Genomic DNA, 23,477 nt, shown 5'->3' with positions numbered 1-23,477 from the left:
GAATGGATCATGATATGTCCTGCACCTGGAGGCTCAGGTGGGCATTACAATGGGAGCCTGGATGCTATAGTATCTTTATAGAATCTTTCTTTCTCTCTCTCTCTGTTTCTTTCTCTCTCTCTGTTATTTCTATCCCTCTCTAATCTTTCTTTGTCTCTCTGTTTCTTTCTTTCTCTGTTCTTTCTTTTCTCTCTGTTTCTTTCGCTCTCTTTCTGTGTTTCTTTCTCTGTGTGTGTGTGTTTCTTTCTCTCTCTCTGTTCTTTCTTTCCCTCTCTAATCTTTCTTTTTCTCTCTGTTTTTCTTTCTTTTTCACTCTGTTTCTTTCTCTCTCTCTGTTCTTTCTTTCCCTCTCTAATCTTTCTGTCTCTCTGTTCTTGCTTTCCCTTTCTAATCTTCCTTTCTTCCTCTCTTTGTTCTTTCTTTCTCTCTTTGTTTCTTTCTCTCTCTAATCTTTCTTTTTTCTTTTTCTATCTCTCTCTGTTCTTTCTTTCTCTCTCTCTTTGCTTTTTCTTTCTTTCTCTCTCTCTGTTCATTCTATCTCTCTCTGTTCTTTCTTTCCCCTTTCTTTCTTTTTCTTTTTCTTTCTTTCTTTCTTTCTTTCTTTCTTTCTTTCTCTGTTCTCTTTCTTTCCCCTCTTTCTCTCTCTGTTCTTTCTTTCGCTCTCTGTTCTTTCTTTCTTTCCCATCTTTCTCTCTCTGTTCTTCTTTTCTCTCTCTAATCTTGCCTTGTTTCTCTCTCTTTGTTCTTTCTGTTTCTCTGTTCTTTCTTTCTCTCTGTGTTCTTTCTCTCTCTCTCTGTTCTTTCTTTCCCCTTTTTCTCACTCTTTCTCTGTTCTTTCTTTCTCTCTCTGTGTTTTTCTTTCTGTGTTCTTTCTTTCTCTCTCTGTTCTTTCTTTTTCTCTCTCTCTCCTTTCTTTCTCTCTCTCTGTTTTCTTTTTTTCTCTCTTTCTGTTCTTTCCTTCTTTTCCTTAGTACCAGCCACTGTACCCCATAATACCAGCCACTGTGCCAACTGTAGAGTTGTACGAAATGGGTCGGTCAAATTCAAAAGTCGCCGACATTAGCTAAAGTCGGGTTTCGCTGATCGAAGCCCGACCATAGCGTGAGGTCGGCCATGAGGTCGCCGACCCGAGCACCAAAGTCGCATTTCAAATAATGCTTCCAGTGCCTTTTCTCAGCCAATGATGGAGGACGCAGACTGTGGGCAACGCGATGACATGGGCAGTGGCCACTACCATCTTAGAGAAGGGCATTGAAGTGATTGGTTGGCTTTGTGTGGCATCACAGTGGCTATAAAAGCTGATCTTAGACTAGGGAGAGGTGCTGCTGCTGATTCTGAACAGGGAGAGCGTTAGGCAGGGAAGAAGAAAAAAAAAATAGCCTCTGCTGATAGCGCTTTTCACTGTACAGTTAGTGTGCAGTGAAAGGGGACTATTTTTGCTGTGTGCAGTAGCGCTGGTGGTGATTAGGTGGCCTTTTAAGGCTACGTGATAGCTGCATTGCTGTGTGCACACTGCTGTTCAAACTTCTTTTTTCAAAGCACTCCAACGTTGATTATTTTGTTCTGGTCAGTTACCGAGCGTTCATTTTTTCACGCACCGTATAGCGGTGTACGCTCCTCACACACTACCGTGTACCGGCTGGTATCACGGACAAATACAAGCTATCTGTGTGTAACTCTGGAAAAACAAACAGAGGAGACTTTCCATTTTTCCAGACCTACACCGTATAGAGCTGTCCGCTTTTCAAACAGTTTCGTATATCTGATGTTTGATTGCAGTCAAAACTATACAGAGACAGCATGTGTCACTCCGTATAAAAATAGACAGAGATTTAAAATTTTCCATACAGACACCATATAGCAGTGTACATTCCTCACACACTACCGTGTACCGGCTGGTATCACGGACAAATACAAGCTATCTGTGTGTGACTCTGGAAAAACAAACAGAGGAGATTTTCCATTTTTTCAGACCTACACCGTATAGAGCTGTCCGCTTTTCAAACAGTTTAATATATCTGCTGTTTGATAACGGTCAAAACTATACAGAGACAGTGTGTGTCACTCCGTATAAAAATAGATGGAGATTTAAAATTTTCCATACATACACCATATAGCGGTGTACGCTCCTCACACACTACCGTGTACCAGCTGGTATCACGGGCAAATACAAGCTATCTGTGTGTGACTCTGGAAAAACAAACAGAGGAGATTTTCCATTTTTCCAGACCTAAAATGTATAGAGCTGTCCGCTTTTCAAACAGTTTCGTATATCTGCTGTTTGATAACGGTCAAAACTATACAGAGACAGCATGTGTCACTCCGTATAAAAATAGACGGAGATTTACAATTTTCCATACAGACACCATATAGAGCTGTCCGATTCTCCAACAGTATTGTATATCTGCCATTCGCATTACGGTCACATCTATACAGAGTCAGCGTGTGTGTGTGACACTCCGTAAATACATATACGGACATCTCCATTTCTCCATACACCTTATTGAGCTGTCCGATTCTCAAACAGTACTGTATATCTGCTGTTCGCATTACAGTCACATCTATACAGAGTCAGCGTGTGTGTGTGACACTCTGTAAATACATATACTGACATTTCCATTTCTCCATACACTGTATTGAGCTGTCCGATTCTCAAACAAAATGTATATCTGCTGTTCGCATTACAATCACATCAATACAGAGTCAGCGTGTGTGTGACACTTCGTAAATACATATACGGACAGTTCCATTTCTCCATACACCATATTGAGCTGTCCGATCCTCAAACAGTATTGTATATCTGCTGTTCGCATTACAGTCACATCTATACAGAGTCAGCGTGTGTGTGTGACACTCCGTAAATACATATACGGAGATTGTTTCTTACACAAAAAACGTATACAGCTGTACACTTTTGATACAGTACCGTATATCTGCTTGTTGGATTACGGTCAAATACATACTGGGGGAGCGTCTGTGACTAACAAAATATAGACGTAGATTTAATTTTTTTAATACACCTTACACAGCTGGTCGCTCCTCATACAGTACTATCTCTCTGCTGGTATTTTTGGTACATTTTTCCAAACATGAGGAAGTATGGTGGAAGAGGCCGCAGACGTGGGCAGGGACGCGTGGCTGGTACTGATGGTGATGGTGCATCGGCTGGTTCTGGCAAAAGCACAATAGCAGCTAAGGCAGGAGGTGTTGAGCCTGCGTCATCGTCTGGCCCAAGAAGGCCTGTAAGGTTCCCTTTTCTTGGAGTACGAAAACCGCTTTTAAACCCGGAGCATCAGGAACAGGTTTTGGCATACATTGCCGAAACAGCCACCAGCTCTATTGCCTCCTCTTCTGAACATTCGAAACCTGCAAGCATGGAGTCGTCAGTGCAGGGTTCTGGTCAGGAAAAACACCTTTCCTTGCGTCCTTCACCCCCACCAAAAGTTAAGGATGCGGCAGCCCACACTTCAGATTACACTGTGGAGCTCTTTTCACATACCATGCCTGGGTCATCCAGTCAAATCCTGAATTCCCCAGTCCAAGATGAATCTGACATGGAGTGCACTGATGCACAGCCACTGCTAGATGATTCTGCTGGTACATTGACCCAGAGCACTACATTGCTCTCGCAGTCTACTGAGCCAGAATCTGACCCTGATGAAACTCAGGTGCCCCTTCCCGCTTACTATACCACCTTACACGGTGACACAGAGGAAGGTAAAGAGGAAGGTGCAGATGACTTTGAAGAGGAGGTGATGGATGACCCAGTTCTTGACCCGGATTGGCATTCATTGGGGGAGGAGGGTGGCGCTGGCAATAGTTCAGATAAGAAGAAGGATCCGCAGCAGGCATTGACATCGCAGCAGCGGTTATCTGGCAGGCCCGTAGCTGTCCAAAAACGTGAACCAAAAACTAAAAGAGTTGCAGGACAGCTTGGCCAGATGGTCAACTTAGCACAGCGTGCAAGGCCAGAAAGTGTATACCATAGTAGGAAGAGTGCAGTGTGGCACTTCTTTGTCCAAAATCCTACTGATGAGGCAAAGGTTACCTGTAAGAAGTGCAGAAAGAACTTTAGCCGAGGTAAACAACTCAGAAATTTGAATACCAGTTGCATGCTTAGACATTTAACCAACATGCACTTACAAGCGTGGATGGACTCCAAAACCTCAGGTAGCACATGTGCACCTGCTCCAACTGAAGGTAGCCAGCAATGCTCCATCGCTTCCCCTACTGTAAGACCACCGCCACCGTTAAGCACACCACCAGCACTAAATGTTGAGGTGTCGTCGCAAGGCCAAAGCACTCAGGGAATCACAATGGTTTTGCAACACAACATTGAATCTAGGCCATCACCACCAATACCATCACCAATCCCCTCTCACTCCGTCCGGTCCACCGCTACTTCCCCCATATGCAGCTCTCGAGTCCAGCTCACCCTACCAGACACTCTTGAGTAGGACAAGAAAGTACTCATCCTCTCATCCGCGTACACTGTGTTTGAATGCCTACATTGCCAAACTAATCTCATTAGAGATGATGCCCTACCGTTTGGTTGAAAGCGAAGCTTTCCATGAGCTCATGGCCTATGCAGTCCCACGCTGTGACCTACCCAGTCGGCACTTCTTTTCTCGAAAAGCCATCCCAGCCCTCCACCTGCATGTGAAAGACCGCATTGTCCATGCACTCAAGCAATCAGTGAGTGGAAAGGTGCACCTCGCAACAGATGCATGGTCAAGTAGGCATGGCCAGGGCCGTTACGTGTCCACCGATGCGCACTGGGTTAATGTGGTGGATGCAGGCTCCACAGGAGCCAGCGGCGGTGGAACAGTGTTACCTAGCCCACAGTATAGGAAACAGTTGGCTGTAGGCTTTCGACCCTCCTCCTCCTCCATAAGCGAAAGCTCGTCCACAGAGCGCAGTCGCACGAGCACTCCATCCGCAGCTGGCAGTGTTGCACACGAGGTGTCCCACTATCGAACAGCTAGTGGTAAGCATCAGCAGGCTGTGTTAAAGATGATGTCTTTGGGCAACAACAGACACACCGCGGAGGTACTGGCCGACTACTTGCAGCCACAAACTGAGTCATGGCTGGGCAGTCTACATCTTGAGCCAGGCAAGGTAGTCAGTGATAACGGACGTAATTTTGTGGCAGCCATAGCCCTTGAAAAACTCACACACATACCTTGCCTGGCTCACACTTTGAACCTGGTGGTGCAGTGCTTCCTTAATAATTATCCGGAGTTAACATCCCTGCTCCACAAGGTGCGAAGACTGTGCTCGCCGACGCTCGGCCATACACTCCAGTCGAAAGCAGAAGCTGTAGCAATTGCACCACCTCCCCAAGCATCGCCTAATCATAGACGTTGCAACAAGGTGGAACTCCACCCTGCACATGGTTGAGAGGCTGTGCGAACAGAGGCAGGCTGTAATGCATTTGTGGGAGGATACACGGGCAGGTAGTTTGAGGGAAGACTTGGAACTGTTGGGTGTGCAGTGGTCAAGGCTAAAAGACCTCTGTAAAGTCCTTCAGTGTTTTGAGGAATGCACACGGCTGGTAAGCGCAGATGACGCCATCATAAGCATGAGCATCCCACTTATGCATCTGCTCATGCAAAGTTTGACGCACATTAAGGATCTGTCATCTGCAGCAGAGGAGGAGGAACAGGAGGAGGAGGAGGGAAGCCTTGCTGACAGTCAGCCATTGTCTGGTAAGGGAACTATCCTGGATGAGGTGGAGGATGAGGAGGAAGAGGAGGAGGAGGAGGATGAGGGGGATGATTATTTTTGGCAGGAGGATGCTTCTCAGGGGGCAAGAGAAAATGTTGGCGTTCCAAGGTCAGGTACAGGGTTTGTGTGTGACTGTAGGGATGTGGATTTGCCAGAAAGTGCTCCTCCAACCACCACTGGCAGTGCATCATTGACACCTGGAACATTGGCCCACATGTGTGATTATGCCTTGCGGATCCTAAAAAGGGACCCCTGCATTGCCAAAATGATGAAGGTTGACAACTACTGGCTGGCCAGCATCCTTGATCCACGCTACAAAGGCAAATTACACAACATCATGCCACAGGATAACCTAGAGATAATATTGGCTAACAAACAAGCAACTCTGGTAAATCGTTCGTTTCAGACTTTCCCATCACACAGCAGCGGTGCTGGTTCTCCCACGAGCCATAGTGGGCACAATGGAAGAGGTGTTCATGGTGCACACAGCCGAAGTGGCATTGGAGACAGGGGTTTCATGACCATGTTGTGGACTGATTTCTCAAGTACTGCTCACACGACTGCTAATACTGCATCGATTAAAAGTGACAGGAGACAGCAGTTGTCAACTATGGTTACAAACTACTTCTCCTCCCATATCGATATTCTCCCTCACAGGTCATTCCCCTTTGACTATTGGGCCTCTAAACTGGACACCTGGCCTGAATTGGCACAATATGCCTTACAGGAGCTCGCTTGCCCTGCTGCTAGTGTGTTATCTGAAAGAGTCTTCAGTGCTGCTGGATCAATCCTGACAGAAAAAAGGACCCGTCTGTCAACCCAAAATGTTGATGATCTAACCTTCATTAAAATGAACCATGCATGGGTTTCAAAGGATTTTGTCCCACCTTCCCCTGATGACACATAGGTTGCCAGAAAACTGCCTCGCTTTTGTCCTTCTCTTCATCGGACTTGCCCAATTCCGCCATTTGCAGCTGCTGAATGTCCAGCCTACACATCAACATATGCCATTTTTTATACCTCCCTAACTGGGCTGCCCACCCCCCCCAAGGGCTGGGGTCAACACTTGGCGCACCCGGGCAAGTGCCGTTGCTCTGAACAGGTGGATGGGCCCACTGATGGCCAACGGCACTGGCACAGGGCCCCTCATAGTACAATTCAGTGTCTCTGACGGTGGGGGGGGCCCACTCGCCGTCAGACACACCAGCGTACTATGAGGGGCCCTGTGTCAGTACCGTCACCCACGAGTGTGTCACCCTGCTTGATCATGGCCACAGCACTTGCAAGTTGCAATACTTACCTCTCCGTGCTCCACCGCTGTGTAGTCTGGTCAGTTAAATCCTTCACAGGGATAGCCACTAGAAATTTGGTGTATTGATCGATGATGGTTAAGATGTAGCTATGGCATGTCCTGCTGGCCTCTACCTTCAGATGATCAATGGCTACCATTTGTAATGGACGTCAACTTACAAACAGATGCAGTGGTGCTTTATGATCACCTTTCACAGTTGTGATAGTCACAGGCGTGTGACATTCCTGCCACCATTTTTCAATGTCTCCTCTCATGCCAATCCAATAGAATCGCCTACGGCCTGTTGCTTCTGTCTTTTGCACTCCAAAATGACCAGACACATCATGATAGGCAGTGAGGACCATGTCTATATCTCTCCCTGTGATCACAATTTGATGGAGACGAGTAACGGTGATGTGATCCATGCTACTGTGATAAAGCAATCATTTCTTCACAAAGAACCATTTTCGCTGTCTCCTCAGACACAGTAATTGAGGGTCTGCATTGCCTCTGCAACATCTACCGGGAGGTTTTCCCGCGATGAGTAATTCCCAAATTTCTGCAAACACTTCACTTTCTGTCTGTACTTGTATCCATGAAAACGAATAAGTCAAAATAAGCACAAATTATCTATAATAGATACTGAAGACATGACTTCAATAAAAAGACTAAGGCATAGTGCTTATCAATAAGTGGAAAAAATGGAAATGCTCCCACTATGAATATAATAATCAAAGAAAAAATGGTGCAAAAAAACACCATCCAATAAAAAGCAATAAATACTTTATTGAATCACATAGGTAAAAAATTTTTTTTTATATATATATAAATCTGTGCCGATAATAAGGCCCTTACAATAGGAAAAAAGGGAGAAATACTGCGGTCAATACCGGGGTACACATGATAACACTGCGACCAAAAATCATAAATGTGCACATCAGCATTACAATGTAACAGGGCAAGTCTTAAGCAATATCTCTGTACAAAAGAATGAGCAAGTATACAATAACATAGTACATGACAATAGTCAGAACAATATGCCCATGCATAATATTAATATTAAGAGTACCGCTTACCCATAGTCGCTGGTGCGTCAGTGTACCTCCCGGCAACCCACTGACGCGCGTTTCGCGTTAGGTGCTTTCTCAAAAGGGGCTGTACCCCATGTGAGCTCTTTTCACATACCATGCATGGGTTCATTAAAAATGGGGCCCATCATATACTGGAGCATTCCAAATGGGGGACATCAGACACTGGAGCAGCATTTACGGGGCACATTATACACTGGAGCCTTAGAAACGGGGCCCATTACATATGGAGCATTATTTGGGCCCACAACAAACTGGAGCATCGTCCATAGGGACCATCATATACTGTAGCATTATGTGGAGCTCACCATATACTGTATGGAACATTATATGTGACCAATTATTCTGTATGGAGAAATATATGGGGCTCTATATTCTGTATGGCGCACAATGTGGTGGCCATAATACTGTATGGAGTAATATACTGTCCTTTTTTTTAGCTATTGTACAATTTAAAATAGATCAGTCATGTCATATAAGCAGTGAAGTATTTGTCATTGTACTATACCTATATTTCTGTGCCGTATCGGAGCATCATGAGTTGTGGTATGTGTTAAAGGGGCGCTCTGACACTCTTTGGCCCAGGGCACACGAAAACCTGGAGCCAGCCCTACCCCCCCCACAACTTTAGCCAAATAACCCCCAGTTTTCAATGCGTAACTATTATTATGAAGTAAATTAAGGTTGACAAGCTTCAGTAATAAGAATTGATGTTTTTGGCATTGAAATGGGCACTGTCGGTGTGTTTACTGTCCTCCACTCCCTGCCAACTTTGCTTCCCCATTGATTTGCATTGGGTTTCGTGTTTCAGTCAGCCTCCGACTTTTCCCTATAGTCAGCCGATTTCATTCGACCCGACTTTTTTTCTCTCTCTGTTCTTTCTTTTTTTCTTTCCCTCTTTCTTTCTCTCTCTCGCTCTCTTTTCTTTCTTTCCCCTCTTTCTTTCTCTCTCCCTGTTCTATTTTTCTCTCTCTCTCCTTTCTTTCTCTCTCTGTTTTCTTTTTTCTCTCTCTCTGTTCTTTATTTTCCTCAGTACCAGCCACTGTGCCCTCAGAACCAGTAAGTGTGATCAGCAGTGCTAAATGGGTGCAATTGGGGCATGGACATGGGTGTGACTATTTGTGAATTGGGTGTTTTCGGGGCATGGCCTAAAATTTACCGCGACACGCACAGCACGCCGCAGCCTTTGTCCCTCTCCCTCCTTTAAAAGTTGGGAGGTATGATGGTGGGCCCAAGGTACTCCAGTCCGATGCTGGATGCAAGGTGCTATGATGAAAGTAGCATGATACTTTCATCATAGCACCTTGCATCTATGGTAAAGCCATCATCAGTCAGGATTCCTGATGAACCATGTCAACAGGGAATCGCGTTGAGGCGCAGCCTTCTCTATGGCAAGTCTCCATTATCTTGACTTTTGCATCACGAAATATGTTCACCCTGGTGTTCTACTGGTTGTGGATAATGAGGATGAGGATAAGGAGGAGGATAACACCAAACAGACCTAATCAGGAAGTGATACCCATGTGTGATTGTGAAGAAGTGCATGAGAATACACCTCCCCAAAAAACAAAAAAATTATTGGAGGTTATGTTTCACTGTTTTCATTCGGTGGTGTATAGAAGTCTTGCCCAAACCAGCCCTAGTTCATTTTTATAAGAGTCAGCCTGTCAGCATTGTCAGTTGACAGGTGGATGCGCTTATCTGTTATAATTCCACCAGTGGCACTAAAAACCCGCTCTGACAGAACGCTAGCAGCAGGGTAGGCCAGGACCTCCAAGGCGTAGAGAGCCAGTTCATGCCACGTGTCCAGCTTGGATACCCAATAATTAAAAGGCACAGAGGAAAAAAAAAAAAGCACAGAGGAATCCCGGTGGACATTTGTACGATCTGCAAGGTACTCCCTCACCATCTTCCCAAACATTGCACTTCTTGTGCCAGCACCCATTGCCTCGGTGCCAGCACGATGGGAGGGTCTGAGAAAAGTGTCCCAGAACTTTTCCATTGTTCCCCTGCCTGAGTTCGATTGTACTTCTGTCTCTCTCGCTTGGACTCCTTGGCTGTACAACAAACTCTGAAGTCTGCTGCCAGCGTTCTCACATGGGAATTTTTTCATTAATTACGATACAAGGGCCCTATGGTACAGCAACATTTTTGTACACCTCTCTGCCTCTGGAAGAAGAGATTAAAAGTTCTCCTTGTAGCGTGGGGCTAGATGTGTCACCAACCAGTAATGAGTGTCATCGAAAATTTTTATCATGCGAGGGTCACAGGAAATGCAGCACAACATAAAGACAGCCATGCATGCCAGACTGGTAACAGGCAAGACTTCCATGTCCTCACCAACAGGACGACTGATCATGCTGTCCTCCTCCTCATCCTCCTCCTCCCTGTCCTCAGGCCATCCCCGCTGAACAGACGGTATGTCAGTTGTGCTTGTGGTACCGTCTATAGCGCATGAAAGTAGCTCCTGTTTTTCCTCCTCCTCCTCATTGCCTACCAATCCATGTTGTGATGACATGAGGTTGAGCTGAGCATAATCACCCAGTATGTTTCCTTGCTCCATGTCCTCTTGCTCTGCCTGCCATGCATCATCTTTAATTGTGAGCAGAGAGGTTTTCAGAATGCTGAGAAGCGGGATGGTGATGCTAATTATGGCGTCATCGCCGCTCACCATCTTGGTGCTGTCCTCAAAGTTCTGGAGGATGACACATATGTCTGACATTCGTGTCCACTCCTGTGGCCTTATGTGTGGAGTTGGAACTGAATATCGATGCTGGTACTCAACAAATGCCCTCTTCTGCTCACAAATTCTTTCCAACATATGCGGGGTAGAGTTCCAATGCATGGGGACATCACACACCAGTCGGTGAGCCGGAAGCTGCAAACACTGCTGAAACCCGTCAAGGGTGGCTGAAGCTGTAGATGACTTTCTAGAATGGGCAGAAAGATGGCGTACTTTCACTAGCAGATCCGGCAGCTCTGGGTAGCCTTTGAGAAAACATTGAACCATGAGGTTAAGCACATGGGCCAGGCAAGGTACGTGTGTGAGCTCACCTTGCCTCAGAGCCGCCACCAGGTTCCGGCCATTGTCACACACGACCATACCTGGCTGTAGGTTCAGTGGTATCTACCATATATCTGACTGCTCTTTAAGCGCTGTCCACAACTTTTTTGCATTGTGTGGTTTGTCACCTATACAGATTAGCTTCAGCACAGCCTGTTGTCGCTTGGCTTAGGCAGTGCTGCAGTGCTTCCAGATTCTGACTGATATGTTCATATCAGAGATGAAGGCTGAAGAGGAGGAGGTGCAGGAGCTGTAGACTGTGGGGGCAACCCTGATTGACACAGGGCCCGCAATCCACGGCGTGAGGAGGATGTGTTCCATCCCAAGGTCCCACAGGGTCCCAGCTTCCATTATATTAACCCAGCGTGCCGTCAGGGAAATGTAACGTCCCTGCCCACAGGCACTTGTCCACATGTCCATGGTTAGGTGGACTTTCCCGATAACAGCATTGTTGAGGGCATGGGTAATGTTGTGGGACACCTGCTGGTGTACTGCCGGCACGGCACAATGGGAGAAATAGTGGCGACTGGGGACCGAGTACCTTGGGATGGTCACCGCCATCAGGTTGTGGAAAGCTTCCGTCTCAATGAGCCTAAAAGGAAACATTTTGAGCGCAAACAGATGAGAAATGTGCGAATTAAGTACTGTGGCCTGTGGGGCATTGGCTGCGTATTTCCTCTTGCATTCCAATGACTAGAGTATAGACAACTGAAGGCTGGGCTGGGACAAAGACATGGATGGGCTTGCTGATGGTGCTGGTTGACTGTGGGTAACAACAGGTGCAGGGCCCGAGGCATCTTCACAGGCACGGTGAACTGGGGATTGGCATGGATGCAAAACAGTGGAAGAAGCAGTGTTGTCACCTGCAGACAGTGTTCCTGGAGCCTGGGGTTCGGCACACAAAGTCGGGTGCTTTGCTGCCATGTACCTTATCATGCTGGTGGTGGTCAGGTTGGTAGTTTTGCTACCCCTGCTGATGCGGGCATGGCAAGTGCTGCAAATGGCCTTTTTGGGGTTATCTGCAGTCTTTAAAAAATTTACCAGACTCGGGAAGATCTAACAGAAGGAATGGCAACTTCAATCCTGTTCGAGTTACGGGGAATGGATGCACGCCATCTGTCTGCGGCCACCACACTGCTTCTTTCTGGCTGTTTGGGTGATATGCCTCCTTCCCCAATGTGCTGCTTCCCTGGCTCTGCATGTCCTCCTGCTAGGTTGAGTCAGTCACTATGTCATCCACCACCTCGTCTTCCACATCCGCACCCTGCTCCTCCTCCTGACTTTCCGGCAATTGTGTCTCATCATCGTCCACCTCTTGTGACCGTGGCTGCTGAAAGATTGGGCATCGCTACATGGAATATCATCTTGCCCCGCTTCAAGTGGGGCGTGCAAGAGGCACGAATCTCCAAATGGATAACTGAACAGCTCTTTGGAGTGTCCGAGTGTGGTATCAGTTGTCTCAGGGCACTCAGCATGGTGGGAGGAAGGAGGATCAGGGTGAGTAATATCAGGTCCACACTCAAGGCTACTCAGACTTGACCATGTGGAAGACATAGTGGTGGTGATGGTGGCTAAAGCCCCCGTTACACACTGCGATATCGCTAGCAATATCGCTGTAAAGTCACCAATTTTGTGACGTTGCAGCGATATTGCTAGCGATATCGCTGCATGTGACACTTACCTCCGACTGGCTCCCCCGCTGATTATCGCTGATTGCGCGAGAAGCTCCTGGACCATTCCTCGTCGGCCACTTCCTGCTGGGCTTCCTGTGGCACCGACAAGCGACGCGTGGAGCCGGGCGGGAGGACGCAGGATCGCCGCTTCTGACAGGTAAGTAGCGATCCCCGACCCCTGCTATGTCTCTGGTGAGATCTGCCTGTGTGGCAGCTCACTAGCGACCACCTAGCGATGCACCAGCGATCCTGACCACATCATATCGCTGGTCGGGATCGCTGGTGCATCGCTAGGTGTAACGGTACCCTAAGTGACTGGAAGCATTATCTGCAATCCAAACAACAACCGTTTCACACTGCTCTAGCTTCAATTGTGGTGTGGTGCGGTCTCCTAGAAACTGGGACAGGAAGGTCGAGTGCGAAGATATGGGTCTTTGCTGTGGCCCACTTTCAGCCTGGCCATAGCCTCATCCTCTGCATGCACCATCAGCATCACGTCCACTTCTCTGTCCCTTGCCCCTTGACTTGCCCATTTTAAATGGACTACTGAAATATTTGAAAATCTGAATATAAATGGATTTATTTGGAGAAAAATTAGATGTGATAAGTATGCCTGCAAAGCGAAGATTTTTCCACCACAGATACACCAGGCCTCAGCCTGAGATAACAGACTATATTAATTTGTTTTTATTTTTCGGTTACAAAAGATTGCTGGATATAACAACAGTAACAGCCAGGCCAAAAAGAAATAAGCCGTAAACTGCCCAAAATTGAGCACACACAGATAGGAGATAGCACGGACAGAGCACACCAAACAATGTGTGGCCTGTATGCTTTTCTTTTACCTAAATAATACTGTATTTTGACAAAAATGAGAGCCAGGAAAAAAAGAAAAATAAGCCGTAAACTGGCCTAAATTGCTGCATGCACAGATATGAGCTAACACGGAGATACCACTACAATGAATGTGTGGCGTTCTGTACTGCTAAATACTGCTGTATTTAAACAAAAGTTACACACCTAGCCCAAAAAAATGAAGGATCCGTAAACTGGCCACAGTATGAGCACGCACAGATATGAGCTGACACGGAGAGAGATACCACTACAATGAATGTGTGGCGTTTTTTTGAGGGGGGGCTAAATACTGCTGTATTTAAACAAAATTTAAAGCTAGGCTCAAAAAATGAAACCCATAAACTGGCCAACGTTTGAGCACGCACAGATATAAACCGCCACGGAGATACCACTACAATGAAAGTGTGGCTTTTTTATTTTGTGGGCTAAATACTGCTGTATTTAAACTAAAGTTACACCTAGCCCAAAAAAATGAAAGAGCCGCAAACTGGCCAGTTTGAGCACGCTCAGATATGAGCTGGCACAGAGATACCACTACAATGAATGTGTGGCTTTTTTTTTGGGGGGGGGGGGGGCAAATACTGCTGTATTTAAGCAAAAGTTACAGCTAGCTCAAAAAAATGAAAGAGCCGTAAACTGGCCACAGTATGAGCACGCACAGATATGAGCTGGCACAGAGATACCACTACATTGAATGTGTGATGTTTTTTTGGGGGGGCTAAATACTGCTGTATTTAAACAAACGTTACAGCTAGCCCAAAAAAATGAAAGCGCTGTAAACTGGCCGTAGTTTGAGCACGCACAGATATGAGCTTCCACGGAGATACCACACCAAAAAATGTGCAGCCTGTATTCCAGTTGCACCTGGGGCTAGCTATATACGGCTAATATATCCCACAGGTAGCAGCAGCAGCACCAGAACACAGGAAGGGAATGGACCCTTTTGATGTATGCAATGCTGTATATACACACATACCGTGCCTGCAGGCCTTGCACTGATGTGTATACAGCAACGTACACTACCCTGCCTGCCTAACACTGGAACCTATATACTTCGGAATTAGTCCTTAGAAGGACTGTTAGTTTAGCTGGATGTGAGTATATAGGATGGTAGACCCCACACTAACTAATAAAGTACCAATTCTGACCCTATATCGGCTGCAGCTCTCCCTACTCTCTCTGATTCCGTACATGACTGCGTCATGCAGGGCGGTTTCCGGTCCTTTATACCCCTGATGATGCTGTGTGGCCAGCCAATCAGTGCACAACCACAACAAAGATGGCTGCGGCATTTCTTAGCCTGGCAGACAATCCCTGCGGCGTGATTGGGTCTCTAAAGTCCACAAAAATTGCTGGATGGAGACCCGAGTTCCCGCTGAGCAATCCCGGAAATGCTCGCTGCTCGCCGAGTACACCGAGCACACTAATACTCGAGTAACGAGTAGTGTTGAACACGTTCGCTCATCACTAATGTTATGACAATATCTCTGGTGCCATATTCATAATTGATGCAATTAGCTGGGAGAAGTAGTGGATGTTGCGGTTTTAGCCATCTGTGTGGATAGTGAAACCTCTAATGGTCTAAAATCAATTAAATATTAATTTGATAGCTGATAATTGTCGACTAGATTGTGACCTTCTTCCTTTTCACCTGTATGTTTAATACTTTCTAAAATAAAGAATAAAAGGTATTCCTATTTGTTTATGTTTCTTCCAGATCTGTGATTGATGAGTGAATTCAATTTATCTTTGACCTTTTAAAGCACAAGTATAAACAAGCTTACTCACACATCTAAGCTCAAATTCCAATGACCTGTCTGTTTTTCAGGTCTCATGATGTCAACATATGTTTCACAAAGGAAATGAGGCTTGAGTTGTGCAGTGCAAATGTATGTAATATATTGTGCCTCTGTTGCTTTAAGAATTCCTACTGTCAAAAGTCATGTCTATAAGGCTGGCCCTACACATACATTTTTAATAAACTAGAATGCATTGATTGAACCAACGTGAATGAGCCAACCATTAACAAGCCACACATGGCTGGCAGATCAAATACTTATTAAATAAGAAAAGAAAAGCAGCAACATATTTGCAGAAAGTTGCAAACGATTGCTAAATTTCACCTGATCATGTCATACACATCTAATTTTAGCTTGCCATGGATGAAATTTTCCAACTTGAAAGGTCAAATTAATGGCTGATGGAAGTTTGCCTTCAGCCATTTTGAATTACACTGCAATGCCACAGAGAAGAGAGCTTCCTAGAGTGGACCCTCTGGGGCATGATACCGAACCTCCCCTGGGCGAACTAACTAGGTGAGAACAACCCCTATACAGGGATCGTCAGGGGCAGGACCGGGGACTCAAATACCACAACAGCCGGTACCGAGAGGGCGACTCATAGGGAACTAAAGAAATGGGAAAAAACAACAATACGCAGGACCGTGTGAGGACCAGAAGAACTGAGGAACAAAAGTCTAGGCGGGACACAAAAGAACTCCTATACACTACAGGTGAGGAGCAGAGACAGGAGGACAGGATCCGGGGACTAGGAGGACAACGAGAAGGAATGGGATCTTGGACCACCAGGTACCAGTGGCGAGAGAAGGTACTGTGGAGGAAACAAGGGCAAGGCAGTGTAAGCTGAGGATAGACAAGTGCGCAAGAACGCACACACAGGGGGGCCTAGGTTACTGATAAAGAACTATACGCAATAATCATGCACCTCTTCTAAGAGGAAGCGGCTTCATATACTCGACACCTCAGCACCATTGACCAGGCGGTGCTTCCGGATCAGAGCACTGCTATTCTATATAGCACAGGCGATGCGGGTGGTCACGTCCTAATACACCCAGGGAGCATACGGAAGGAGTGAAATCCCCCAACCGACCACAAGACCGGTGGTGTCGGAGAAACGCCCCCCACCCAGCAGCACACCGGAACACAGGAGCAGGAAGGACGGGGTGAGTAGCGAGGGATCGAGTGGCCATAGTCATAACAGACACTTCATCAACTTTGCACCCCAAAAATACTGTGGTGCCAGCAAAGTGCCAATGATTCATAACAATGCCAGCAGAGAGTGCCCTTAGGCACTTCCCTATAATCCATGGTGATCTTTGGTGGTAAAGTGACTAAGGCCTGTTTCACACATACATTTTTTAGCTCAGTTAAAATCCGTCAAAATGGCGGAAAACGGATCCGTTGGCGGATTGAAACAAACGGGTGTTACCGGACCATTATTTTGATGGATCCGGATAAGGCAGAAATTTAAAGGAAACCGTGCCTGGAAAAGGAGAGAGAGAGATTTTTTTTCAGCCGCCAGAACCGAGTTTAGGGTTAAATTTCCGGCTGAGTCAATTCCTCCAGGCATGCGCACTGTAAAATGTGCTTCCGGGCAAGTCGTCGGACGCCAAAATTTTGGCGGATTCGTATAAAAACAGATCCAACGGATGAACATCCGTCAAGATCCGCCGGTAATGCAATTCAATGGGAAAAAAAAACAGATCCGCCAAGAAAAATGGCGGATCCGTTTTTTTAGCAAAACGGCGGATTTTGACTGATGGTGAAAGACGGATGTGTGAAAAAGGCCTAAGGCATATTATTGGACAAAATATTGCGCCACCATGAACATTCACAGGATTATGTTTTCTTATCTCCCATCACCGTCACATCGCTGAGGACTATAGTACCGAATTCATGCAATGGTTTGTCGAAGTTCAATGTTACGATGCTGCCCTCAGGTGCCAATTTCACAGAGGTCTGTCCGAAACAGTTAAGGATGCTCTTGCTCTTCATGTTCCCCTTTGTTCTTTGGTGGTGGCTATGATCCAGGGCATATGGATGGAATGTAGAATTCATGAGAGGCATGGTTCCTTTTATACTCCCCTGGAACATGTCAGTTTACCCGAGATGGAGCCTATGGAGGTAGGAGTTGCAAGTTCTCATGTTGTGCAGACGAAACATAGACATAATCTTGCACTCTGTCTCTTCTGCGGTTTTGCTGGACATTTTTTAAAGGACTGTCCAACTTGCCTTCAATCAAGCAAACCATCGGAAATAGTGCCTACATCTGTGTGATTGTCGAGGGGGTCACCTAAACTTCCAGGTACCTTTTTTCTCCTCCGATAAAGTTCTCCTCAATAAAGTTTTGTCCTTCAAGATCTAGGTATAACCAGCATTGGATTTCACTGACTGTCGGTCTGCAGCTAAATTTATTGATTTGGACTGGTTCTGAAATTAGGATAAGGGACAGATGGTTTGGAAAAAGCAATTCCAATTTTTGCTATTGACAAGACACCACTACTTCAGAATTTTATCAAATGGGTAATGGTGGAATTCACACTTCAAGTAGGAGCACTGCACTTTGAATCTATTTCCTGTTCTGTCTTGGATAGTTTACCTGTTAGGCTGCTTATTCACAATCCTATTACTGATTGGTGTCAGACTGAAATTGTTAAGTGGAGCCTTAACTGTCATTAAGTAATGTACTAATTCTGTGCAAATATGTTCTACTCGTCTGGCGGGTCTGCCAGGGTACCTGAAATACTTCGGACATGTGTTTTCAGAAAAAGAGGTGGAGATACTACCTTCCCATTGTCCCTATGATTGTGCTATTAATGCCAAATTACCTAAAGCTCGCCTATACAATTTGTCTGGGCCTAAAAATACCATCATGAAAAATTATATGAACGAAAGTTTACGGAAGGGACATATCCGTCCATCCTTCTCCCCTGTAGCTGCTGGATTTTTCATTGTAAAATGAAAGATATTGATCTCCATCTTCGCCTCGATTTCCAAGGACTGAGCAAAATCACAGTTAAGAATACATACCAACTCCCATACTCTAAGAATATATACCAACTCTATATAATCAATTTATGTGAGCTATGTGATTTTGTACAGTTGATGTTAAAGGGGTTTACAATTTGATATGCATTTAGAGGGGTGATGAGCGGAAAACGGCATTCTTAATGTCTTAGGATTTATTTGAAAATCTTGTCATGCCATCTGGGTCAGGGGTGGACACTGACAGCTTGGCACCCTTGTGCAAGAAATGTGTCTTGGCCCTCCTCCTTTTATGGAGACAAAGCTACAGATAAATATAGCCACACACATATATATGTGTGACATAGTCTCCTATATTATGCATATTCTCTTATTACAAAGTGCCCACACTTGTTATGTACAGCACCATTCCATACATATTGGATTATATGGTGCCCTGTTTTTTATTACATAGCATCCTCTCTTGTTAGCTATATAATGCAATGACTACTGGTGGTGCATGTGAAATCTTGTTTTCTAATCGAGGAGGCTGATGTACTGGTTTGCTGGTCACTGGCTGCTCCATCAAGTCTTCCATCAGCGGTCATTTTTTATCTAACAAGAAAGGACTATGTAATAAAGAGAAGGCGCTGTGAAAAATACAAATAACAAGAATACGCTATGTAAAGGTCCCTTTACACATAGCGATATCGCTAAAGCGTCACCGATTTTGTGACGCAGCAGCGATATCACTAGCGATATCGCTACATGTGATACTCGCCTCCGACCGGCTCCCCTGGCTATCGCTGATCGCGTGAGTTCGGCCAGGTCCATTTCTCGTCGTCGGCTTCCTGCTGGCGCCGACGAGCGAGCCATGGACGCAGACGGAAGGCGGTCACCCTCGCCGCGTCTGACAGGTGAGTACGACCGCCGACCGCTGCTGCATCGCTAGTGAGATCTGCCTGTTTGGCAGCTCACTAGCGACCATTTAGCGATGCACCAGCAATCCTGACCGAGTCATATCGTGGTCGGGATCGCTGGTGCATCGCTACATGTAACGGGGGCTTTAGGGACAGCACTGTACCTAACAACAGAGGAAGATATATAATAAGGGGCTGCCCCATATATAGAGAAGATGGTACGCAATAACAGATGGTGTTATACAAAATAAAACAGGAAACTATTGTGGTAGATCTGCTCCTTTGGCTGCACATTCCGGTAGACACAGGTACACTGTCTATTTAAATCTTCAGTTGGTTTATGTAAGTATGTAGCAGAAACCAACATGATGTGAAAATACGCACATAGAATCATAGAATCGCAGAGTTGGAAGGGACCTCCTGGGCCATCTGGTCCAACCCCCTGCTCAAAGCAGGATTCGCTAAATCATCCCAGTCAGATGTCTGTCCAGCCTCTGTTTGAACACTTCCATTGAAGGAGAACTCACCACTTCTCGTGGCAGCTTGTTCCATTCATTGATCACTCTAACTGTCAAAAAGTTTTTTCTAATATCTAATCTGTGTCTCCTCCCATTCAGTTTCAGCCCTTTGAGCAAAACAGGAAAGACAAAAAGGTATATTACAGTCTCTGCAGTTGCAGGGATCCGCACCATGGTTCAGTTTAGCTAGCGCCAACATAAGATTGTCACGCCACACATGCTGAACTCTAACTTCCTCTGCCTGTATTTACACCCCAGACCACACCCTGGGGTGGTGATAATGTGAACAACCTACCAAATGCCATGGTTGTCCACAAAAAAAAACCCAGCCCTTTTTCAAATTGGCTGTTAACCCCTTCAAATTGGCTGTTAACCCCTTGCAACATTGAATGTGCTGAAGGAAAAACTGAAGCCATTAATCTCTGCGAAATGTATCTCCCCTCCAGCACCTTGCCAATGACTTTGTCATGTATGCCATCCTCTGCCCAAACCGATGGGTTTGGACACCTTTACTCACTAAACAGAGGAGTCTGAACAGGGCATCTGCATTTCCATGCAGCTTCCCTGGCCTGTGCGTGACATAAAAACTAAAGTCCTGAAGCGCCAAAAACCATCTAGTCATCAGAGCATTCTTCCCCTTCCTTTCCCTCATCCATCTCAGAGGTGCATGATCTGACACTAACTTGAACTTCTGCCCTGACAGGTAATATCTCAGGGTGTCAAGATCTTATTTGATGGTCAAGCACTCTTTTTCTACAATGACATTGTTTTTTTTCACAGGAGGAGAGCGTCCTACTTAGGTATATTACTGTATGTTTGTCCCCATCTACATCCTGGGATAGCACAGCTACCAAACCGACCTCGGAGGTCTTAGTGAAGTCAGGTGCGACCAAGACTGGTTGTTTGCATAGGGCGAGCTTCAACTCCTGGAATGCCATCTCAGTTTCAGATGACAATTTAGCTCTTGCCATCTTTGTGCCTTTAAGAAGAGGGGGTGGCTATCATGGCAAAATTTGGGATACATCACTGATAGTATCCCACAATTCCCAGAACACCCTGACCTGCTTTTTGGAGACCGGTATTTTGTCCCTACTAATGATGTAGCCCAAGTATTTTGCCTTTTCTTTCCCCAAGGCACACTTGTTTGGGTTTATAGTAAACCCTGCCTTCCTCAGTGCATCCAGTACCTCCTGGACCTTCTGCAGGTGGATTCCTCAATCCGGGCTGAAGATCACAATGTCGTCCAGATATGCAGCGCCGTACTTTTTCTGAGAGGCTAGGATCGAGTCCATGGCCCTCTGGAAGGTAGTTGGGGCTCCTTGTAGTCCAAACAGAATCCAGGTATACTGAAAGCACCCGTCAGGTGTAGAGAAGGCCGTCTTCTCCTTGGCACATGGGGACAGGAGAATTTGCCTTTCGTTAGGTCAATGGTGGTGATATATCTAGCTGAACTTAGCCTCTCAATGAGCTCATCTACCCGGGGCATCGGATATGCATCGGAATTGGACATCTTATTTAGCTTCCTGTAGTTGTTACAGAATTTCCACTCTCCATCTGGCTTCGACACAAGGACAATAGGTTTGTATCAACTGCTCCTTGGCTCCTCGATGATGCTCAGGCACAACATTCTCCTCACCTCCTTGGAGATCACTTCTTGGCTGGCTTTGTTAATCTGACATGGCTTTTGGTTCACGCTCACATGTGGTTCAGTCAGGATTTCATGCTCCACAGCCTGCATACAATCTGGTAACTCCATAAACAGGTCACGGTTCTGCTGGAGCAGCTCACGGCACTGTTGTTACTGGGCTGGTGACAGTGTCTCTGTCACTATGACATCCTCTACCCTGGCTTCAGGATTGGCCCCTGGGCACGTTGCTTCCACAGGATCCCTGTCTCACCATGATTTCAGAAGGTTAATGTGGTACACTACAGTAGGTACAGCTTTCTTCTCCCTGATTGGTGGACCTTGTAGTAGACGTTGTTCAACTTTTTGACCACCTCTTATGGCCCTTGTCACTTGGCCAGGACCTTACTTTCCACCTTGGGGATCAACACTAATACCCGTTCTCTAGGGTTAAACTATCTCAGTCTGGCCGACCAATTGTAGACCCTTGCCTGGGACTCTTGTGCTTGAAGGAGGCTCTCCCTCACAATCAGTATCATGTTTGCAATCTTGTCTGGGCCACATGTTCAATAACACTTCAGTGGGACGTTAGGTGGTGTTGAAGCCTTTGGGACTTCTTTGATGAAGAATAGTAGGTACGGTAACAGGCAGTCCCAGGCCATCCTTCTCCAAGACCTTCTTCAGCATAGACTTCAAAGTCTTGTTGAACCTTTCCACGAGGCTGTCTGCATATGGTACACAGATGTCCATAGTTTGGTAATCTGGAGGGTCTTACATAACAAAGAAAAAAAAAGTGTAGTCAGCTTACCGGTCTGTAGTTAAATCCCCCAGCCTGCCAACGCCCAGCACGGATTGTGGTGAACATCCACATCAAATAGGAGAAGGGAAAAAAAAAAACTGTGATCCAGCTCAGGACAAAGGCGGCTACAGCTAAACAAAATTTTATTGGACAACTTGAAAATATATAAGTGCTTTAAAAAAAATATGTGCATAGCAAACACCGAGCAAACCAGTAGGAGCGATCTACGCGTTTCAACTAAACAGTCTTACTCATGATCAGACCCTTCCAGATGAAAATATGGACTAGCTCTCGGGTACCATGTTGCATAGTCCATTGCAACTAAGATGTATTGGTGGCCTCTGGGGGACTTAACTAGGGTCCCTAGTTCCTACACATCACTGAAGCCATTAACCTCAGCCAAATGTATCTCCTCTCCAGCACCTTGCCAGTGACTTTGTTACACTATGTAAATAACTATGTAACTAAGGATGGCACTATGCATAATAAATGAGTACATTATATAGTAATTGACTGTGCTATCTCTATATATAAAAATGAATGTGTGTGTGTATCACCAACCAATCACGAAGCATGTTTCATTTCACCAGAGCTGTTCAAACTAAGCTGAGCTGTTAATGGTTGCTATGAGCAACAGTTTTCCTTGTAAACAATCACTAAGCATCTCTCATTTCACCAGAACTGGTTAAAAGTAGCTGAGCTGTGATTGGTTGCTATGACCAACAGTTTTCCCACTTGACAACACCTCAGCAGAGACTGACATGGTGGGAGAAATATAGCATCCCTGGGAACATAAGCTCCCAGCCATTGTCTGCCCCCCTGAAAGGAGCAGAGAGCACATGACAGAAATGAATCCCCCCTCCCGTGTCTATATCCCCATCACACATCCTCCATCCTGGGGATTTACCCTAACTTCCATACCGGAGATCCCTTTAAGAAAGGCTGCAACCTTTGTTCCTGGGGGGAATCCTGAAGGGGCAGACCTTCTCCTGCTGCAAGAGGGAAGGAGGAGAGAGATGGAGCTTCCCGCTGATCCAGTGAGGTGGGGAGAGCCAGAAAAGGGCAAGCAGCAGCAGAGGCATAAAAGGAAAAAGTGTGTGAAATGGGGCAGTGTGCCACCGGCGGGGAGCAGCGCAGAGTAGTGACCAGCGCAGA

Source organism: Dendrobates tinctorius, unplaced genomic scaffold (assembly GCF_039654945.1).
Source record: "Dendrobates tinctorius isolate UK_male_01 unplaced genomic scaffold, ASM3965494v1 ptg000139l, whole genome shotgun sequence".
NCBI classification, from domain to species: Eukaryota; Metazoa; Chordata; class Amphibia; order Anura; family Dendrobatidae; genus Dendrobates; species Dendrobates tinctorius.
Note: the sequence above shows the minus strand (reverse complement) of the source record.